Source organism: Salvelinus alpinus, chromosome 13 (genome assembly GCF_045679555.1).
Source record: "Salvelinus alpinus chromosome 13, SLU_Salpinus.1, whole genome shotgun sequence".
NCBI lineage: Eukaryota > Metazoa > Chordata > Actinopteri > Salmoniformes > Salmonidae > Salvelinus > Salvelinus alpinus.
The window spans coordinates 43286636-43305426 of NC_092098.1; the positions used below are offsets into that span (position 1 = coordinate 43286636).

The window sequence follows — 18791 nt, forward strand, 5'->3', positions numbered from 1 at the left end:
TTGTTACATTGGATAGGTTGTTACATGGATAGGTTGTTACATGGATAGGTTGTTACATTGGATAGGTTGTTACATGGATAGGTTGTTACATTGGATAGGTTGTTACATGGATAGGTTGTTACATGGATAGGTTGTTACATTGGATAGGTTGTTACATGGATAGGTTGTTACATGGATAGGTTGTTACATGGATAGGTTGTTACATTGGATAGGTTGTTACATGGATAGGTTGTTACATGGTTAGGTTGTTACATTGGTTAGGTTGTTACATGGATAGGTTGTTACATTGGATAGGTTATTACATGGATAGGTTGTTACATTGGATAGGTTGTTACATGGATAGGTTGTTACATTGGATAGGTTGTTACATGGATAGGTTGTTACATGGTTAGGTTGTTACATGGATAGGTTGTTACATTGGATAGGTTGTTACATGGATAGGTTGTTACATGGTTAGGTTGTTACATTGGTTAGGTTGTTACATGGATAGGTTGTTACATCGGATAGGTTATTACATGGATAGGTTGTTACATTGGATAGGTTGTTACATGGATAGGTTGTTACATGGATAGGTTGTTACATGGTTAGGTTGTTACATTGGTTAGGTTGTTACATGGATAGGTTGTTACATTGGATAGGTTATTACATGGATAGGTTGTTACATTGGATAGGTTGTTACATGGATAGGTTGTTACATTGGATAGGTTGTTACATGGATAGGTTATTACATGGATAGGTTGTTACATTGGATAGGTTGTTACATGGATAGGTTGTTACATGGATAGGTTGTTACATTGGTTAGGTTGTTACATGGATAGGTTGTTACATTGGATAGGTTGTTACATGGATAGGTTGTTACATGGATAGGTTGTTACATTGGATAGGTTGTTACATGGATAGCATGTTACAGCTTTTTCCTCATTGTTATGAGACAATGCAGGTTGTGATTACCTACCAAGGTGTCTGATGAAGGTCTCTGACCAAAATATCACACAGTGTTCTTAACTCTGGATTTATAATAAACAATATATTTTTATAATGGAGAGAGTGTCACGCCTCAAATTCTGATGCATCATTCGATTAGCTACGCTATAGCATCTCTACTCCAGTTGTCTGAGTATGACACCCCCCCCCCCCCCCTTTTACCCACAGTATCAAGGGTTACAAATGATTAATAATCAATCTTATCAGAAAAATTATGCAGTGTAAGTGAAGGAATGATGTGATTAAATTCCACTGCCAAAAAGTGCTCATCAAAATATGTCAATGTTGTAACTTCCTAGATACTGTATGAATCTGGTCATCTAGGCATTGATGCTGTTTATTCACCTACTAGGAAAAATATTTATTCTATCATCATGGACGTTGTACATCTGAAACAATCATTTTGTACGGTATTACCTTGGTATCTGTGTTTATTTACTTGAGTTGTTTCCGGCAACGGGAGGCTGTAAGCACTATGAGATAATGTCTGTAAATCCAAATGAAAATCCCAAGCTAGGGGCGCTAACTCCCCTCCTATCAGATATAACTGTGTACTGGTTCAACTATCTTCCCCGATGATCTATTTTGGGAATGCAATACACTTTCCCTTTGTCTCTCTCTCTTTCTCCCTCCCTCCCTCCCTCTCCCTCCTTCTCATTTTAATTTTTCTCCCCATCTCTTTTTCTCTTTCTTGCCCTCGATCTCTCTCTCCCTCTCACCATCCCTTGTCTCACTTTCTCTCCTTTCTGTTTCTCTATCTCCCTCCTTTGTATCTTGCTCTCCCTGTCTTATCTCTCTCTCTCTATGTGTGTGTCTCTCTGGTCCTCCCTCTCTTATCTCTCTCTCTCTCTCCTTCTCTGTGTCTCTCTCCCTCTTTTTGTCTCTCTCTCTCCCTCCTTTGCATCTCGCTCTCCCTGCTTTGTATCTCTCTCTCTCTTTCTCCCTCTGTTGTCTCTCTCTCCCTCTCTGTGTCTCTCTACTTACGGTGGCCTTCTCTCCTTATCCAGCATGCTGCAGTCTATGGCTTGCACTGTTAATAAAATTATTTATTTTCTTGATAAATGTTATATTGAGCATAAATATTTCAGAACTGTCCCCATTCTGGTATCTTGTAAGGATCGGTAATAGCATCATGCGTTGTGTCTCTTCTTGCTTAAAAACAATGGTTAATTGTTTAACGCTCGTCGGAAGGATGAGACCAAGGTGCAGCGTGGTACGTGTTCATGCTTCTTTATACGAACACCAAACAAAACAAAAAAAGCACAACAAACGTCACGTTTCTTAGGCTACACAGAGCTAACAAAAAACAACATCCCACAACCTAAAGTGGCAAAACAGGCTGCCTAAGTATGATTCCCAATCAGAGACAACGATAGACAGCTGTCCCTGATTGGGAACCATACCCTGCCAAAACATAGAAAACCAAAACCTAGAAATAAAGAACATAGAATGCCCACCCAAATCACACCCTGACCAAACCAAAAAGAGACATAAAAAAGGCTCTTTAAGGTCAGGGCGTGACAAATTGAGGGAAAGTGAGAAGGAAGGAGGAAGTGAGTGGATGTAGAGTTCAACAAGAGATGGGTCAATGTGAGGAGGTTAGCCTGAGATGGAAGTAGTCTGAGTTTGCCCCTTACCATAGATCTAGTATCAGAACACCCAACCCTATATCTTGACCTTACGGCAATGCCACAGTAACAGAATTAAGGTGAGACTGAGTTGGTGTTCACAGGTCAAACATGCCACGTAAACGTGGACACAGGTGTCGCTCGTAGCGCGGAATCTGCAGATATTTGTATGCAGCGGGTGACGTCAAAAGAAGTGTAGACTAAAGCCGTTGAAATAGGGCAAGCCGGCAGTGAGAGGCACTCAGAGCTGGAGAATGGAGCGCCGCTGCTAGAAGTGGGAACATCCAACGCATGCTTATTCGCGAGCCTAATTCAATAAAGCCCGTCACACACGAGACTAATCTGCAACCGGGCTGAGGCTGGAACTAAGAAAGTCGTTGCGCACCATACACTGAATCGTACATCTGCTGTGGCATATTTGCTGGCATATTTATTTTTCCTCGCTAGTGGAATACGACAGGTAAGAAGGCAATTGTGTTTGAATCGGAGAAATTGACAATACTTGTTTGATAATTTAGGGATGCATTATATGTTGCGTGTTATCTGGGCGTTTTGTAATATCTGCGTGTGATTGGATAAGACAACTAATGAATAAAGAAGACAAATGCGACAGGATTTTTTAATCAGTTTTCTGAATAATTGAGAAAATGTGTATTAATTATGCAGTATAGGCTACTCCAACATTCCCTGTCACAAAAATAGGGTTAACCCATTTAAAATACAATTCTCAACACATGGGTGGGATGTCAATGACAATAATGGTACTATAATACCATACCTTTATAAATGTTGGGGTAGACTATTCTCCTCGGACACAGCAGCTTTTATAGTTAATAGCACGTTCGTTTTAGGTTGACTAGCATACGTTACCAATATTCTTATAGTCTGTCAGATAGGCTTCTACTCCTGCGGCTTTCTTAACGGTTTATGTTTTAACTTAGGCTATCAACACAGATTTGATTTATCTTGCCACAGTTTCACAGAAACATGTTCCGGCCGGGAAAGGTTATACTGGCCCCTTTTTTCTCTGTCACTGAATTCTGTTTAGATGCCCTGGATGTGGTCAGCATTGTACTAAAATAATATCAGTGGGACACGCAGCCACATTTCTGCATCCTAGGTCCGTAGTGTGACTCATTGGCAGTGCACGATGGACTCTCCTGAAACAGTCGGCAGCCCTACTGTATTTGTGTTCAATTGGAGGTGCCTCATGAAACGTGCATGGTGAAATTCCTGAACAGGAGAAACGCACGGGTCTTGCGCACCGAGGCAGCTTCAAATCCGTGTGGCCATACATTCTGTACACTCTCCAAAACCACTATAATTTTACAGTTAGGCTATAGCTTGTGGCTGAGAAGTTGGATATCTGTGAGAAAACAGTGGATAGCAGCGTGTATGGCTATGGTGTGTAGGAATGACTTTTGCGCACTGTATAGCAGTAACAATGGAGCTGTCCAGGTGCTGAAATAAGTCAATTCACTCCTACGGGTTTCTTTCAGTCACCGCATATACCGTGGGTGGATCTCCTTTCATTTCAAAAATAAGTTCAGCATTCAGAACACGACGTGCCTGCCTGCAACTACCTACAACTAATTTAGAGCCCTATACGATTGAATGACGACCTGTAACCTTGTAACCTGTCATTTCTGCACGGTGTCTCGGAAAATGTGCAAGGAGATGCTCGCTATGGCTTAGCCTAGTCTGCTGTATTTTCTTTACCCCTATCTATATTCCCAGTGTTCGTACCTTATAGCACAACTTAAACTGCATCACGAAGTGACTGACTTACTGACTGTTTGTTGCGGCTGAAAATCTATTCGTGTCAATCATTTATTAACTGACATTATGGCTCCGTGTCCCATAGATTACTACCGTTGCAGTTTCAATGGAAAATAGGATATAATCACTCATACACACTCATATTCCTCTCCTCCAACACGAATGGTTAGAGTGGAAGTTAAGCACCTTTCCAGGCATTCCCTTCATAGAGATACATTAAAGTATCCTTTATTTTCCTCGGATAGGCTCTCTGATTTCTTCTGAGTCTTTATTATCCCCGGATTGAATTCTCTGATTCTCTCAAATGTGTTCTCTTACTGCAGTGGGGAATACATGTGCCATTCTATTTGTGGTACAGTTCTACAGAGGGAATGGAGGCCTTTGATTAGAACTACAACTAGTAATAGTATGATGGTGCTCTGTTATTGATCATGGTTGGTAGCATGATGCGAAGCTGAAATGAAGAGTGGGTGTTACATTTGAAGAATTGCTTATTTTTTGTGATTTGTTTTGCCAGTCACTGTTTCTGTTCACTGCTCCTGTAATACCATGTTGTTGCTAGAGCACTTAGTCTGACAGATGGGACATATTAGTGAGAGTACCTTTGAATGCAAATGTAGCAGCATTTATTTTTCTATTTGCATTTGCTATTCTTCTGGAGTGGAAACTGATTTACTTAACCTGATTGTTATTGAAATCATTCTAATCATATCAATATGCAACCAATATCGTTATCCAATGTAGTTAGGTCAATGCGACTATATCTCTCAGTTGAAAACAAAAAAGAATGCAGAAATAATATATTGATTTTTGTGGGCTATAGTGCTTTTAAGTCTACAACAGAAACATACATATTTGCATGCAATATATTTCAAATCACTTTGATCCTTGCTAATGTGCAATAAATGTGTTTGTATAATACATTCACATGACTAATCTATTGACTCACGCACCAATATAGATACATGATAGAAATTATGAGTGACTCACTGCCCACACTAGCAGAGTCGACCAGACAAGATGACTTGTTTACTTAACTTATGAAATGACGTTAACAACAGATTTAATAAAAACTGAGTGGCTTAGCTAATGTACGACATTGTATTGAGAATATATTGAAAGCTTCAACATAATGAGACTTCAACATTATTACTTCATGGCTATAATAGGTAAGACTCTGAAACATAAGAGACCAATATTAGATGTTCTTCTCGTTTATTGCGTTTGGATCACTGGATCCAGCGCACTGGATCCAATGTACGGTGAATGGCTCGCTGGTTGTTCACTTGACATTCTGATCACTTTTGTTGAACTTTTGGAATGACCTTTTCTACTGCATTACATTTAGAGCCAGCGGTTTGAGCTCAGTGCATGGCCAATACTATTGGAACAAATAGTGCTGTGTGGCTGGCTTGCTGTCTGAATCACAGAATCTGATGAGAGCAGTGTAGGAGGATTGTGATCGGTTGCTTCAATTCATATGTAATAGAGAGAGAGAGAGAGAGCTGCACTTCTCCTATGCCAGTTTCTCTTGAATTTCACTGGCATATCAGAATATCAGCAAGTGCAACTACTTGATCTGCAAGACAAGACCACCCGGTAGTACGTTATTGCTGTACTCCTTTCGTCTTGAAGTCGTGTAATATCCTGTGGGGTTCTTCTACTTCTCTGGCTTTAACAGGTCACGGTGTGTATCTCTCACTAGCTGACAAGCTGTATGCGAGCTTTAACACCCTTAGGCTACAGACCTGGTCACAGAATCTTGTCAAAGGAAAGGCAATGTCAGCCAAGAGAGCAGAGAGGCCCTCTCTCCAGCAAAGTAGGCAGGTGTCTTCTATGGAAGTGAGTAGGTTCTGTCTTATTATTTTCTGGGCCCTAGAGCTCTGAGTCTCTGTTCTATAGAGATAGAGCAGGGACAAGAGAACGTGTCAGACAATAATTAATTGTAAGGTCTCCCAGAAAGGCTAGTCGCTAGCTACTGAGAATCCTAGTTCTTATTAGAAGTGCTTGACTCTCAAATGATGTTGGATAGCAAGTGTGTCGTTAGTGGTTATCTGTGTGCTGTTAGATGTGAAAATTGAGTTACTTAGAGAATTTGCTAATATATTTTTGCTTCAAACAATTCTAAACTATGATGATGACCAAATTAGATTTTGTGTTGTTGTAAACATTATTTCTTACTCAGCATATTGAGTAATAACATTAAACAATACACCCATCAGAGCTGCTGGTATAGGCCTTGCTGGTACAGGCCTGTCAGCATGCAGTCATGGGCAGTGTCCACAATCTTGCTTGCCTATTACTTACTTAAATTGCATACTGTGTACAAATCGTACTACATACTATTTAGAACGTACTGTTTAGTAAAACACGAAGGCAGTAAGCAACAAATTTCAGCATAAACACATCCTACTCAGAATGGGTAATTTAATGCGCAATTACGATGATTCCCTCCAATCGTTCATTCTGGTACGGCTAGTCCTCTCAATTGATTATCAGCTGTTGTCATACGCAGATTAGTGTTTTTCGTCAGGAATCTTGTTCTGGAGGCAGCTCTGCACTACCTGGCACAGCCACAAAGTCATAAAATCAGATTTTAAACCTAATCTTAAACCTAAACTTAATCACACTGCTATCCCTAATCCCTAAACTAATTTTGTTTATATACATTTTTACGATATAGACAGTTTTGACTTTGCAGATTGCCCATCTAGCGGATATCGCTTAGTTCATCCCAATAAACGTCAAACACACGTGGGTCTCGAAAGATGATTATCTTCCTCAATAGTTTGCAGCAAATTCTATTAGATTAAAAACCGAAATGAGTACGACATCCTGGCATTTAAAGCATACTACATTTTTTTCACACGCCCTGAATGCCTACTATATAGAACGCAAGTAAGAGTATTCGGACAGAACCCCTTTAAGTTCAATACACTGCTTTAGTGTCTGGGGCATTATGGGAAAGATATGGGCCATCTGGTTACTGCCGGTTTACTGCCATTCTTGTCTCTGTTTCAGAGTGCTGGCGTTAAGGCGCTTACACAAGCAAAGATCTGATTGACTTCAATGGAAATAGGGCGGCGGGCGGCAAAATCGAGGCGGAGCTGGCTTGTGGCGTCAAAAGCAACAAGCAAAGCGCGCCAGCTAGGGTACAGAGTGCTGTGGGCTACAATACCTCGAGTTTCATTGTATTTTGGCGGGAAGCAGCTGTGAAGCGAGCTGTGGCCTATTGCTTGTTTGTGTTTATGAGTATGTTATTAACAATTCACCTGACACAAGACTGAATCCAAACATTACACATTTGATTTTATGCGCAATTTACGTTTACTGTACCTTTCGCCGTATTTGATGATAACAAAATCAGAAAATATTCTCGATATATTTAGTAACATGATTTGAATATGTGTGGTTGGTGCAACATAAGACACAATGTTTTTAAAGGGTTTGATTGAGAGTGTAATGCCCGGGGTGTAGTGGAGGGAGAAGTCAGACGCAGGAGACAGAGAGTTCAGAGTAGCGTACTACTTTAATCACCACATAGGTGAAAACGACGCCACTTAAACAAATGCCCCAAAACACAGGGGAACTAATCAGTTCCGAAAATAACCAACTTACACGAACAACCGTGACTTACAGCGTGTACAACAGTACACATCAAACAATCCCGCACACCCGGCCGGCTGGGTAATAAAGCCCAACTAATAAACCTAATTACAAACAGGTGTAACTAATAAACAGACAAGGAGGGGGAGGAAAAAATCAGTGGCAGCTAGTAGGCCGGTGACGACGACCGCCGAGCGCCACCCGAACAGGAAGGGGAGCCACCTTCGGTAGGAGTCGTGAAAGAGAGGACTAACTGGTGTCTCCAAGTGGCCACACACCTCTCCAAAGTGTACACAGTTTAATCATTTTCAATGTACCTATGACTCAAAGAAGGGTATTCAACTGTAGTTAGGTTTACATCCAATTGGCGACAGATTTTCATGCGAAAAGTCTAGAATCCGCATAAATAAAATACGCGCATTCAACTGTAGTTAGGTTTACATCCAATTGGCGACAGATTTTCATGCGAAAAGTCTAGAATCCGCATAAATAAAATACGCGCATTTCCCCACCAGCGGTATGTTTTCACCAAATGGACTTGTTGTCGATAAAAAGCACCGCATGATGACGTAGTGCACGCAAAATGTACTTTTTCGCTTACATTTTCGTCTACCGAATAAATCGGTTTCCATCGCATGATCAACTCTACCGGTATCCTACATGATGAGATTATTATGGATAAGAGCGAGAATATTTTAATTTGTCAAATGGCTGTCAATATTCGATCATCATGTCACCAGAATAAGACCCTCGATACTTATTGGAAAGGAGCATCAAGATCACTGCGCTTTCACCACCCTGTGGTCATCATCATTTATTTCACCTGTAGCCTAATAAACTGCATGGTTTCACCACCCTGTGGTCATCATCATTTATTTCATCTGTAGCCTAATAAACTGCATGGTTTCACCACCCTGTGGTCAACATCATTTATTTCATCTGTAGCCTAATAAACTGCATGGTTTCACCACCCTGTGGTCATCATCATTTATTTCATCTGTAGCCTAATAAACTGCATGGTTTCACCACCCTGTGGTCAACATCATTTATTTCATCTGTAGCCTAATAAACTGCATGGTTTCACCACCCTGTGGTCATCATCATTTATTTCACCTGTAGCCTAATAAACTGCATGGTTTCACCACCCTGTGGTCATCATCATTTATTTCATCTGTAGCCTAATAAACTGCATGGTTTCACCACCCTGTGGTCATCATCATTTATTTCATCTGTAGCCTAATAAACTGCATGGTTTCCGGAGTAGTAGAGAGAGGACTACACACCATATCATCGCGTGATTCCAAGTTAACTTTCCACCGCCATTTCTCGCATAATTAATTTTACAGACACAAAAGATCCCACAATGTCGAACTAACACATTATCTGTTGGCAATTATAAAATTCTACCGCAACTTTCTGTTTCCATCACAGCTGTGGTGATTTTTTTTTACACGGTATGACTATGCGTATAAAACCTGTGGATGGAAACGTGGTTATTTAGGTGCTTTTTGAGCTCTCCAAGCTATACTGTTGAGGGACTAGAGCAACCACACTTGTAATTGTTTTGTTTGGAACACAGCCGAGCCCTGCATCCCCGCCTTTACATGCATCATTTGAAAGCCTGTTTTATTGCCAACATGGCTAGCTAAATTATTAAAAATACGGTTTTATAGTGTTAGGCTTTCAAAAGGCAATTCAGAGAAGCAGATCGTAATTTTGGTGTGCATATAATGTTATGAGTGCATTCAGAATCGTGGTTCGCAGCAAATTTTCTTCACAATACAACAAACGCACTGTACAGTAGGCTCATTCTGTTCAGGACAACCCATGGTATAACGCCATGTCATCTTGTAACTGTACATCAAACATGGTGATCAGAAACGTTGACACTGTATATTACATGAGTTTTAGGATATGGAAATGTGACGTGCACATTTGGACTCACGGGTGTTTGGCTTGCTTCTATGACATCAAAGCACTGAACAAAAATATAAACGCAACATGTAAAGTGTTGGTCAAATGTTTCATGAGCTGAAATAAAAGATCCCAGAAATGTTCCATATGCAAAAAAAAGCTTATTTCTCTCAAATTTTGTGCCCAAATTTGTTTACTCCCTGTTATTGAGAATTTCACCTTTGCCAAGATAATCCATCCACCTGACAGGTGTGCCATATGCCAAAGCTGATTAAACAGCATGGTGATTACACAGATGCACCTTGTGCTGGGGACAATAAAAGGGCACTCCAAAATGTGCTGTTTTGTGACACAACACAAGGCCACAGACGTCTCAAGTATTGAGGGTTTTCTGGTTTTGCACAACTGAAGAATTTCTGCACAAACTGTCAAAAACCATCTCAGGGAAGCTCACCAGGGTCTTGACCTGATTCCAGTTCAGCGTCATAAGCGACTTCAGGGGGCAAATGCTCACCTTCGATGGCCACTGGCACACTGGAGAAGTGTGCTCTTCACAGATGAATCCCGGTTTCAACTGTACCGAGCAGATGGCGTCTTGTGGGCGAGGGGTTTACTGATGTCAGCTTTGTGAACAGAGTGCCCCATGGTGGCGGTGGGGTTATGGTATGGGCAGGCATAAGCTACGGACAATGAACACAATTGCATTTTCTGATGGCAATTTGAATACACAGAGATACCGTGACAAGATCCTGAGGCCCATTGTCATGCCATTCATCCGCCACCATCACCTCATGTTTGTTTCAGAAGGATAATACACGGTCCCATGTCGCAAGAATCTGTACACAATTCCTGGATATTCCCAGACATGTCACTCATTGAGCATGTTTGGGTTGCTCTGGATCGACTTGTACAACAGCGTGTTCCAGTTCCCGCCAATATACAGCAACTACACACAGCCATTGAAGAGGAGTGGGACAACATTCCACAGGCCACAATCAACAGCCTGATCAACTCTATGTGAAGGAGATGTGTGGCACTGCACGAGGCAAATGGTGGTCACACCAGATATTGACTGGTTTTCAACAGATGCATATCTGTATTCCCAGTCATGTGAAATCCATAGATTAGGGCCTAATTAATTTATTTAAATGACCGATTTCCTTATATGCACTGTAACTCTTTTTGTTCAGGGTATAACGCCATGTCATCTTGTAACTGTATGTCAAACATACTGATCATAAACATTGACACTATATTACATGAGTTTTATGCACATTTGGATTCACGGGTGTTTGGCTTGCTGGTATGACATCAAGCGGTATTTATTATAATCCTCAATGTCTCATCTTTCAAAATACACAAGAGTCCTCGTAATTTACCACATTTCCCTCACTCAGTCAACAAAAAATGAGCAGAAGTAACCCATTTAGAAGGAGGGAGGGATGGGGACAACTTCTTGTCGTGTGCTGTGCTCAAGTTCAGAATGGCTGTCAGTCAAAACCCATACAGCGCTGTGAAGCACAGAGCCAGAGCTCTGATGTCATGTGTAGCATGTTACTGTACAGCCACAACGTTCCAATTTAGAAGCTTATTAGTGCCCAAATCTGCCATTTTCAACCTGTATACGGGAACGAGTGTAAAGGGCTAAAGAATGTGAAACAGTGTTTTGCTGCTTTTCATTAAATCGTGTACTGCGGTGTTTTGGGTCTACAATACATTTCTACACATGAGCAGAATATTGTCTATATAGCCTACAGAAATTTGAGCAGTTATACAGTTCATGCGAAAATATTCGGATCTGGTAAAAGGCCAATACTGGTAAGAAATACTCATTGTATAGAAATGGAAACATAGCCTATGATTTTAAAGGGACTGCATGTCAATCTATTAGTGGGCTCTCACCATCAAGTCACATGTATCGACTTTCTCATTATTTCGATCAACATTTATTCACTCACATCAGTGCTGCCATGTCAGTCATTTTTATATGGCGGGAGATTAACAATTCTAGTCTATATTTTTGGCAAACTCTAGGGTTCTCTGATGTTTCGATAAATTGATGCTTAAAACAAATAAATATATAAAACATAGTCCTACACACATATTTCATATGAATGGCCTACATTGAAAAGTTTTGGAAAATGGCAAGTTCACTCATCCATAAATCCATCTCAAGTGCAAGTGCGCTGTTCAGCAGCTCACATCAGTGGGGATGGGGGCCTTTTCGTTAGGAGGGACATCTACCGTGGATCACTAAAATAGTTATTATGACCATAGCGTTTTTCAGGGGGTGCTGCAGAGCCCTCAGCCCCCCTACTATGATTATGAGCACGCTTCCTCAATTTTAATATTATGTGGACACCTTTATATTTGGAAGCCAAGCACGAGATGTCAGTGTAACTTTTTATCAAATCAAATCAAATTTTATTGGTCACATACACATGGTTAGCAGATGTTATTGCGAGTGTAGCGAAATGCTTGTGCTTCTGGTTGCGACAGTGCAGCAATATCAACAAGTAATCTAACAATTCCATAACAACTACCTAATACACACAAATCTAAGTAAAGGGATGGAATAAGAATATGTACATATAAATATATGGATGAGCATTGACCGAGCGGCATAGGCAAGATGCAATAGATGGTATAAAATACAGTATATACATCTGGAATGAGTAATGCAAGATATGCAAACGTCATTATTAAAGTGGCATTAATAAAGTGACTAGTTATCCATTTGTTAGAGTGGCCAATGATTTCAAGTCTATATGTAGGCAGCAGTCTCTCTGTGTTAGTGATGGCTGTTTAACAGTCTGATGACCTTGAGATAGAAGCTGTTTTTCAGTCTCTCGGTCCAAGTGTTGATGCATCTGTACTGACCTCGCCTTCTGGATGGTAACGGAGTGAACAGGCAGTGGCTCGGGTGGTTGTTGTCCTTGATGATCTTTTTGGTCTTCCTGTGACATCGGGTGCTGTAGGTGTCCTGGAGGGCAGGTAGTTTATCCCCAGTGATGTGTTGTGCAGACCGCACCACCCTCTGGAGAGCCCTGAGCTTGTAGGCGGTGCAGTTGCCGTACCAGGCGGTGATACAGCCTGACAGGATGCTCTCAATTGTGCATCTGTAAAAGTTTGTGAGAGTTTTAGGTGACAAGCCAAATTTCTTCAGCCTCCTGAGGTTGAAGAGGCGCTGTTGCGCCTTCTTCATCACACTGTCTGTGTGGGTGGACCATTTCAGTTTGTCAGTGATGTGTACGCAGAGGAACTTGAAACTTTCAACCTTCTCCACTGCTGTCCCGTCGATGTGGAGAGGGGGGTGCTCACTCTGTTGTTTCCTGTCGAATAGACAGGATGTCGAAATATCTTCACGCCCAGAATAAAACCCTAAAATAAAGAATTACAGGGGCAGTTTGTAAAAACGAATCCGGTTTGAAACATCCCATATTTTTCTTTTTTTGTTCAATCTTACTCAACGCTGCTTTTAATCAAGCAGACAATAGCAGATGACCAACATCAATTTTGGGATATTATTTATTGTTCTGCTGATGGCGCATCAGGTGTCCATGGTAAAGTTGTCAGATTAATCTAGAATAATCTTTCAGAACATTCACACCTAATCTACTGGTCAATCAGCTCACAGTCATCTGGACACTTTCCTACCTGTGCAGGTCAGTCACATTCCATCTTTTTTTCATATTGAAAAAAATGCAACTGGTGCCTTGGCTACAGTCAGACATTACATATTGATGTCAATCACTCGTAGTCTAATACTCCTCCAATCGATGAAGAGCTTGCTGTTGTTCGAGGGGATCGGCCAGAACAAGGTGCCTTGCTAATGGCAACTCCTATCCAACAAATGGTGTTTCAGTCTACTTTTCAAGGAACTATCGTACCGCCTATTTGTCCCCCACAATGAAATCGGGGAGGGGACTGTGGATCTGTCTACGTCCGTTCATTCCTACATTAGTCACAAGCAATATATCAGTCAGCACTGGAAAGATTTTGACAAGAGTTGGGTGAATGATGCATCTTACTATAGAGATCCAGCATTTACAAAATGACACGGATTGGCCCAAGGCGGGAGCTATAGTAATTAACAGAAATGTGTTAGTCACGCAATATCTCAATTGGCCCAACTGGGGGCGCTGCATCATTTGTGGGGGATGACATGTTTACTGATGCTTTTATTTCATTATTGATCATTTGATGCTAGAGCAAATTTAAAGAAAATGAATTATTAGCAGGTTAAAATACTTTAAATAAATAAATTAATACCTTTTCTTTCGATTTCTTTGTTTCTTCTAGGCTATTGAATATGTGTAGGTTTCTGATTTACTCATACATGAATTAGTAGACTTACATTAGGCTAGTAAATGTTTCAAGTAATCCACCCAACCCTGTTTTATTCTGTCTACAAGGAAGGCAATGAAACGAGCGCATGCTTCCTATGACTTGTTCAATCGCATGAAGCTCAGATAATCTTTTATAGAGGAAAATATAGTATAGGCTGTTTTCAAATAGGTTTCAACAGCCAGCTGTGTGTGCAGGCCCGCTAGCCAGCTGGGGTACACCAACCAGCCTTGTGTCTTTGTGAGCGCACGGACAAAAGAGTTGCATACGAAGGAGTTTGCTTCTTCTGCAGCATTCCTTGTAAAATATAATGCTTTGTGGCAGTGCTTTGCTACACATACAGTAGGTGGTGGGCTGAAGCTGGAAAAACGTGATGTTGATCGATCCCCATCGAGGAGGATCAGATTTTTTTTGTATATGACAGTAAAACATTCTTATGATGATTATAAAACATTTGGGCACCTTCAATTCTTGCACATTCTCTCATAAAAATTATATTTTAACACTGTCAGCTCAGGCAAATTTGCTGAACTGCTAAACTTGTAACCAACCAGTACTCCTGTACATACCCCTTGTGATCTACGATGTCAACACAGCCTAGTAAAAACGCACCCTGCTGTCTGATGAAGAGGAACAGATATAGCTAGCTCCCAAAGACTGAAATATGATACATATCTGTTTTCGAGTGTACTTGAAATATGCAGCATGCAATACGAATGGTCTTGATCGTATGAAGAGGTACCTCCGTCGAACATTTAGCCAATTTATTGAAAGCTAGCCATTGTTACAGTTTGACTAGCCTAGCCAGCTACTGTACATGTAAATTAACCAGAGTTTGGTTTCTAAACCAGATGAGATCTCAGAAAGCAGCTGCCCAATACCATGGTGGGCACGCATAATGTTGGAGTCATTGGAATATAAGGTATGGATAATGATAAAGAGCCTGTGGCATTATAGAAATAGCGAATGGGAAATGAATGATTGAGTTTCATATACTAAATGTTCAGTGAATATGAGTATATTTCGGGGATTTAAATTCGAAACTTTCCTACTAACCTTCTAAAAGTTGATGATGCCAAAATCTTTCCAATCCATTCATTATTCTACTAACTATGACTGAGTGTGAGACATGTTTTCCATAATGTACAGTCCATGCACATACATTCAAACAAAGAACACCATCACAAATAGTGTTTCACCATTTGAGTACAGAGACAAATAGCAAAGGTGTCTCTCAGGCAGTATTTGAAGCATATAAATATAGTGTAACCTAACAATCAATGTATATCAAGTGCAGTGGAGGGCACAATCTTACAATGCTGCAGTCCAGAAATGAGAGCTTTACCATCTATGTCAAAAGCCTGGGCCTCTGATGGAGACTGTAAAACTGTCAACACATGCTTCAGTATTCCTCCTCTTCTAGGAGTGTGTGTACCCCGGCCCCATAGTCGTACTGAAAGGATCCCACCCTGGTCACCAATGTAGCTGACCAATGTTGTGAGAGACAAGTGCCTTAGCAGAATGCAATCTTAAGCTTGTGTGGTCCAAGATGAGAACTCTACCATCTATGGCAAAAGCCTGGGCTCCTGACAGGGGCAATATAATTCTCCCCACTGCATGTTACAATTGTAAAATAATCTGTTCATCACCTGTTAAACTTATTCTACATTGAATTTAGTCTTCAAGATGCCCAAACAAGCACATGTTTCGGTAGTTGGTGTTCTTCAACTCTAAAATGCTCTAGACTGTGTAAAATCCACGAAGAAGACAACAGGCAAATGCATATTTGGTCTCAATTTCTAAACAGTGACGGCAAGGCTAGTTCAAACTGCTGTAGGATGGTTCTCCTCACAGGCGAATTAATCAGCCCATGCTTGGTGAATAGCACTTGGTTGATCTCTGGGAGCTGGACAGGAGAGAGTCAAAAGTGAGAGACAATAATTTATCAAATAAATAATTACAGCAAAGGCATGTAGTTTGTGAGCTAGAAAGTGAACATCCTTACAGTCTGAGGCAGGGTGCTCTGCAATCATCTTAATCCAACTATTGACAGGCAATGTGGCATTTCTTATTTGTTAGTATGAAGGAAATTACTGGTTCCTGCCTTGATGACTGTATTAGCTTTACACTACTTGTCCTATAGATTTTTGTAGTCTTAAATTATTACTTGGAATAAACTGATAGCTAAAAACGCTCCTTGTACCGACAATCTGCTCCTGCTAGCTAGCAACACATCTACTTGTTGTAACTAGCTAGCTAACTAGCAAGCTATCTGGTTGTTGTAATCTAAGCTGGGAGTCATTTTACAGCTTGCATTGATGGTATCACATTACTATGATTAAATAGATTGATTACACATTTAAAAAAATACTTTACATGATAGCAGTTCGTCGGACGGATATCTAGCACTCTGTCACCAGCTACCTTAGATATGGATAACGTGATTGGCAGACCTGATCAGCAGTACACAATATGTAAAAAACAGCTTTTCCCTTGACAGAGCTTGATCATCTTAGAAACTAAAGCAGATAACTTGCTACTGGGCTGTAAAATCCACTACAGATACACTTCAAAATGGTGGAGATTTGTCACGTTGCTTGGTCATATACAGGTGCTTTCAAAAAAGGTCCCTCAAAACGTGAGACATCTGAGGCATTGTGTTGTGTAACAAAATTGCACATTTTAGAGTGCCCTTTTATTGTCCTCCGCACAAGGTGCACCTGTGTAATGATCATGCTGTTTAATCAGCTTCTTGATATGCCACACCTGTCAGGTGGATGGATTATCAACAACATTGTAGTTACTCTACAATTCTAACCTAATTGACAAAGTGAAAAGAAGGAAGCTTGTACAAAATACAAATATTCCAAAACATGCATCCTGTTTGCAACAAGGCACTAACTTAATACTGCAAAAAATATGGCAAAGCAATTAACTTTTTTCCTGAATACAAAGTGTTCTCCATATTTTCAAGCATAGTGGTGGCTGAATAATGTTATGGGTATGCTTGTAATCGTTAAGGACTGGGGAGTTTTTCAGGATAAAAATGGAATGGAGCTAAACACAGGCAAAATCCTAGAGGAAAACCTTGCTTTTCACCAGACACTGGGTGTCACGCCCTGACCTTAGAGAGCTATTTATGTCTCTATTTTGGTTTGGTCAGGGTGTGATTTGGGTGGGCATTCTATGTTCATTTTTCTATGTTTTGGTATTTCTTTGTTTTGGTTGTCTATCGTTGTCTCTGATTGGGAACCATACTTAGGTAGCATTTTCCAACCTGTGTTTTGTTAGTAGTTATTTTCTGTTTAGTGTTTTCTGCACCTGACAGAACTGTTCGTTGTCGTTTCTCGTTTTGTTATTTTTGTTCAGTGTTAATAAAAATCATGAACACTTACCACTTGGTCACTTGGTCCGATCCTTCTTCATGCAACGATGACCGTTACACTGGGAGACAAATTCACCTTTCAGCAGGGCAATAACCTAAAACACAAGGCTAAATCTACACTGGAGTTGCTTACCAAGAAGAGAGTAAATGTTCCTGAGTGGCCAAGTTCCAGTTTTGACTTAAATCTGCTTGAAGAATTTAAAATAAAATAATGGTCATGTGTTGCACAATCCAGGTGTGGAAAGCTCTTGGACACTTACTCAGAGAGACTCACATCTGTAATCGCTGCCGAAGGTGCTTCTGACTCAGGGCTGTGAATACTTATGTAAATGAGATATTTATGCATTTCATTTTCAATACATTTGTAAACATAAAAAAAAAACATGTTTTCACTCTGTCAATATGGAGTATTGTGTGTATATGGGTGAAATAAATATAAATTGAATCCATTTTGAATTCAGGCTGTAACACAACAAAATGTGGAATAAGTCAAGTAGTATGAATACTTTCTGAAAGCACTGTACAATTCCTAGAAAAATGTATCCTTTTAACCCTGACACCCGCACGATAACGGGTAAAATATGAGATTCCCCCATTCCTCGAGTTGATGGGCAGTTTGATTCCCCATGTTTCTCCCTCTATCTGCTGTGGTGACCCACCAGGGACACGAAGCAAATGGGCAAACCATCCAAGCATTGTAAAAACAATACAGGGAGGCAATCCCCTTGGTAGCCTTGTTCTGTGCTATGAAGACATCCGTCAGTAAAGGTGCTTTCCGAACCTGCTGCAGCTGCAGACTGACCATATTTCTCCACTAGTAGGCTTGGAGTTTTTATTACAAAGAAAGCCCTTCTCGGTTGCATTGGTTTGGGGCAGCAAACACACACCACTACTGTCACAGATGTTATTTTTCTTTTTGGACTTTCCCCCTCCCCTCCTCTGCAGTGCCTTGCAGGGTGGAAAGGCGCTGAAAGGAGACTTACTGTCGCTACAGGCCTGTGCCATTTATAATTACAACAGTGTGCTGTGGCAGTGCCTAGGACCGGCTGATGACTTGCATTTGTATTGTTGCTTGGCTGGTGGCCCTTACCATTGGAGCTGCACGCGAGCTAGCGAGGCGGCCGGCCGCAGGCAAAGGAAGTGCCGAT

The 18791-nt window shown here is 40.8% G+C and overlaps 1 protein-coding gene across 2 annotated transcripts in view; it reads left to right on the forward strand.

The window, feature by feature from the left end:
* The first annotated feature begins 2852 nt into the window (after positions 1–2852).
* The window catches only part of LOC139537744 (follistatin-related protein 4-like), a 237334-nt gene continuing 221395 nt past the window's right edge, over positions 2853–18791 (forward strand). For both annotated transcript variants that reach the window (XM_071339454.1, XM_071339456.1), the window contains exon 1: positions 2853–3072. The gene's annotated coding sequence lies outside the window, so the exon portion shown is untranslated. The remainder of the gene's footprint in view (positions 3073–18791) is intronic.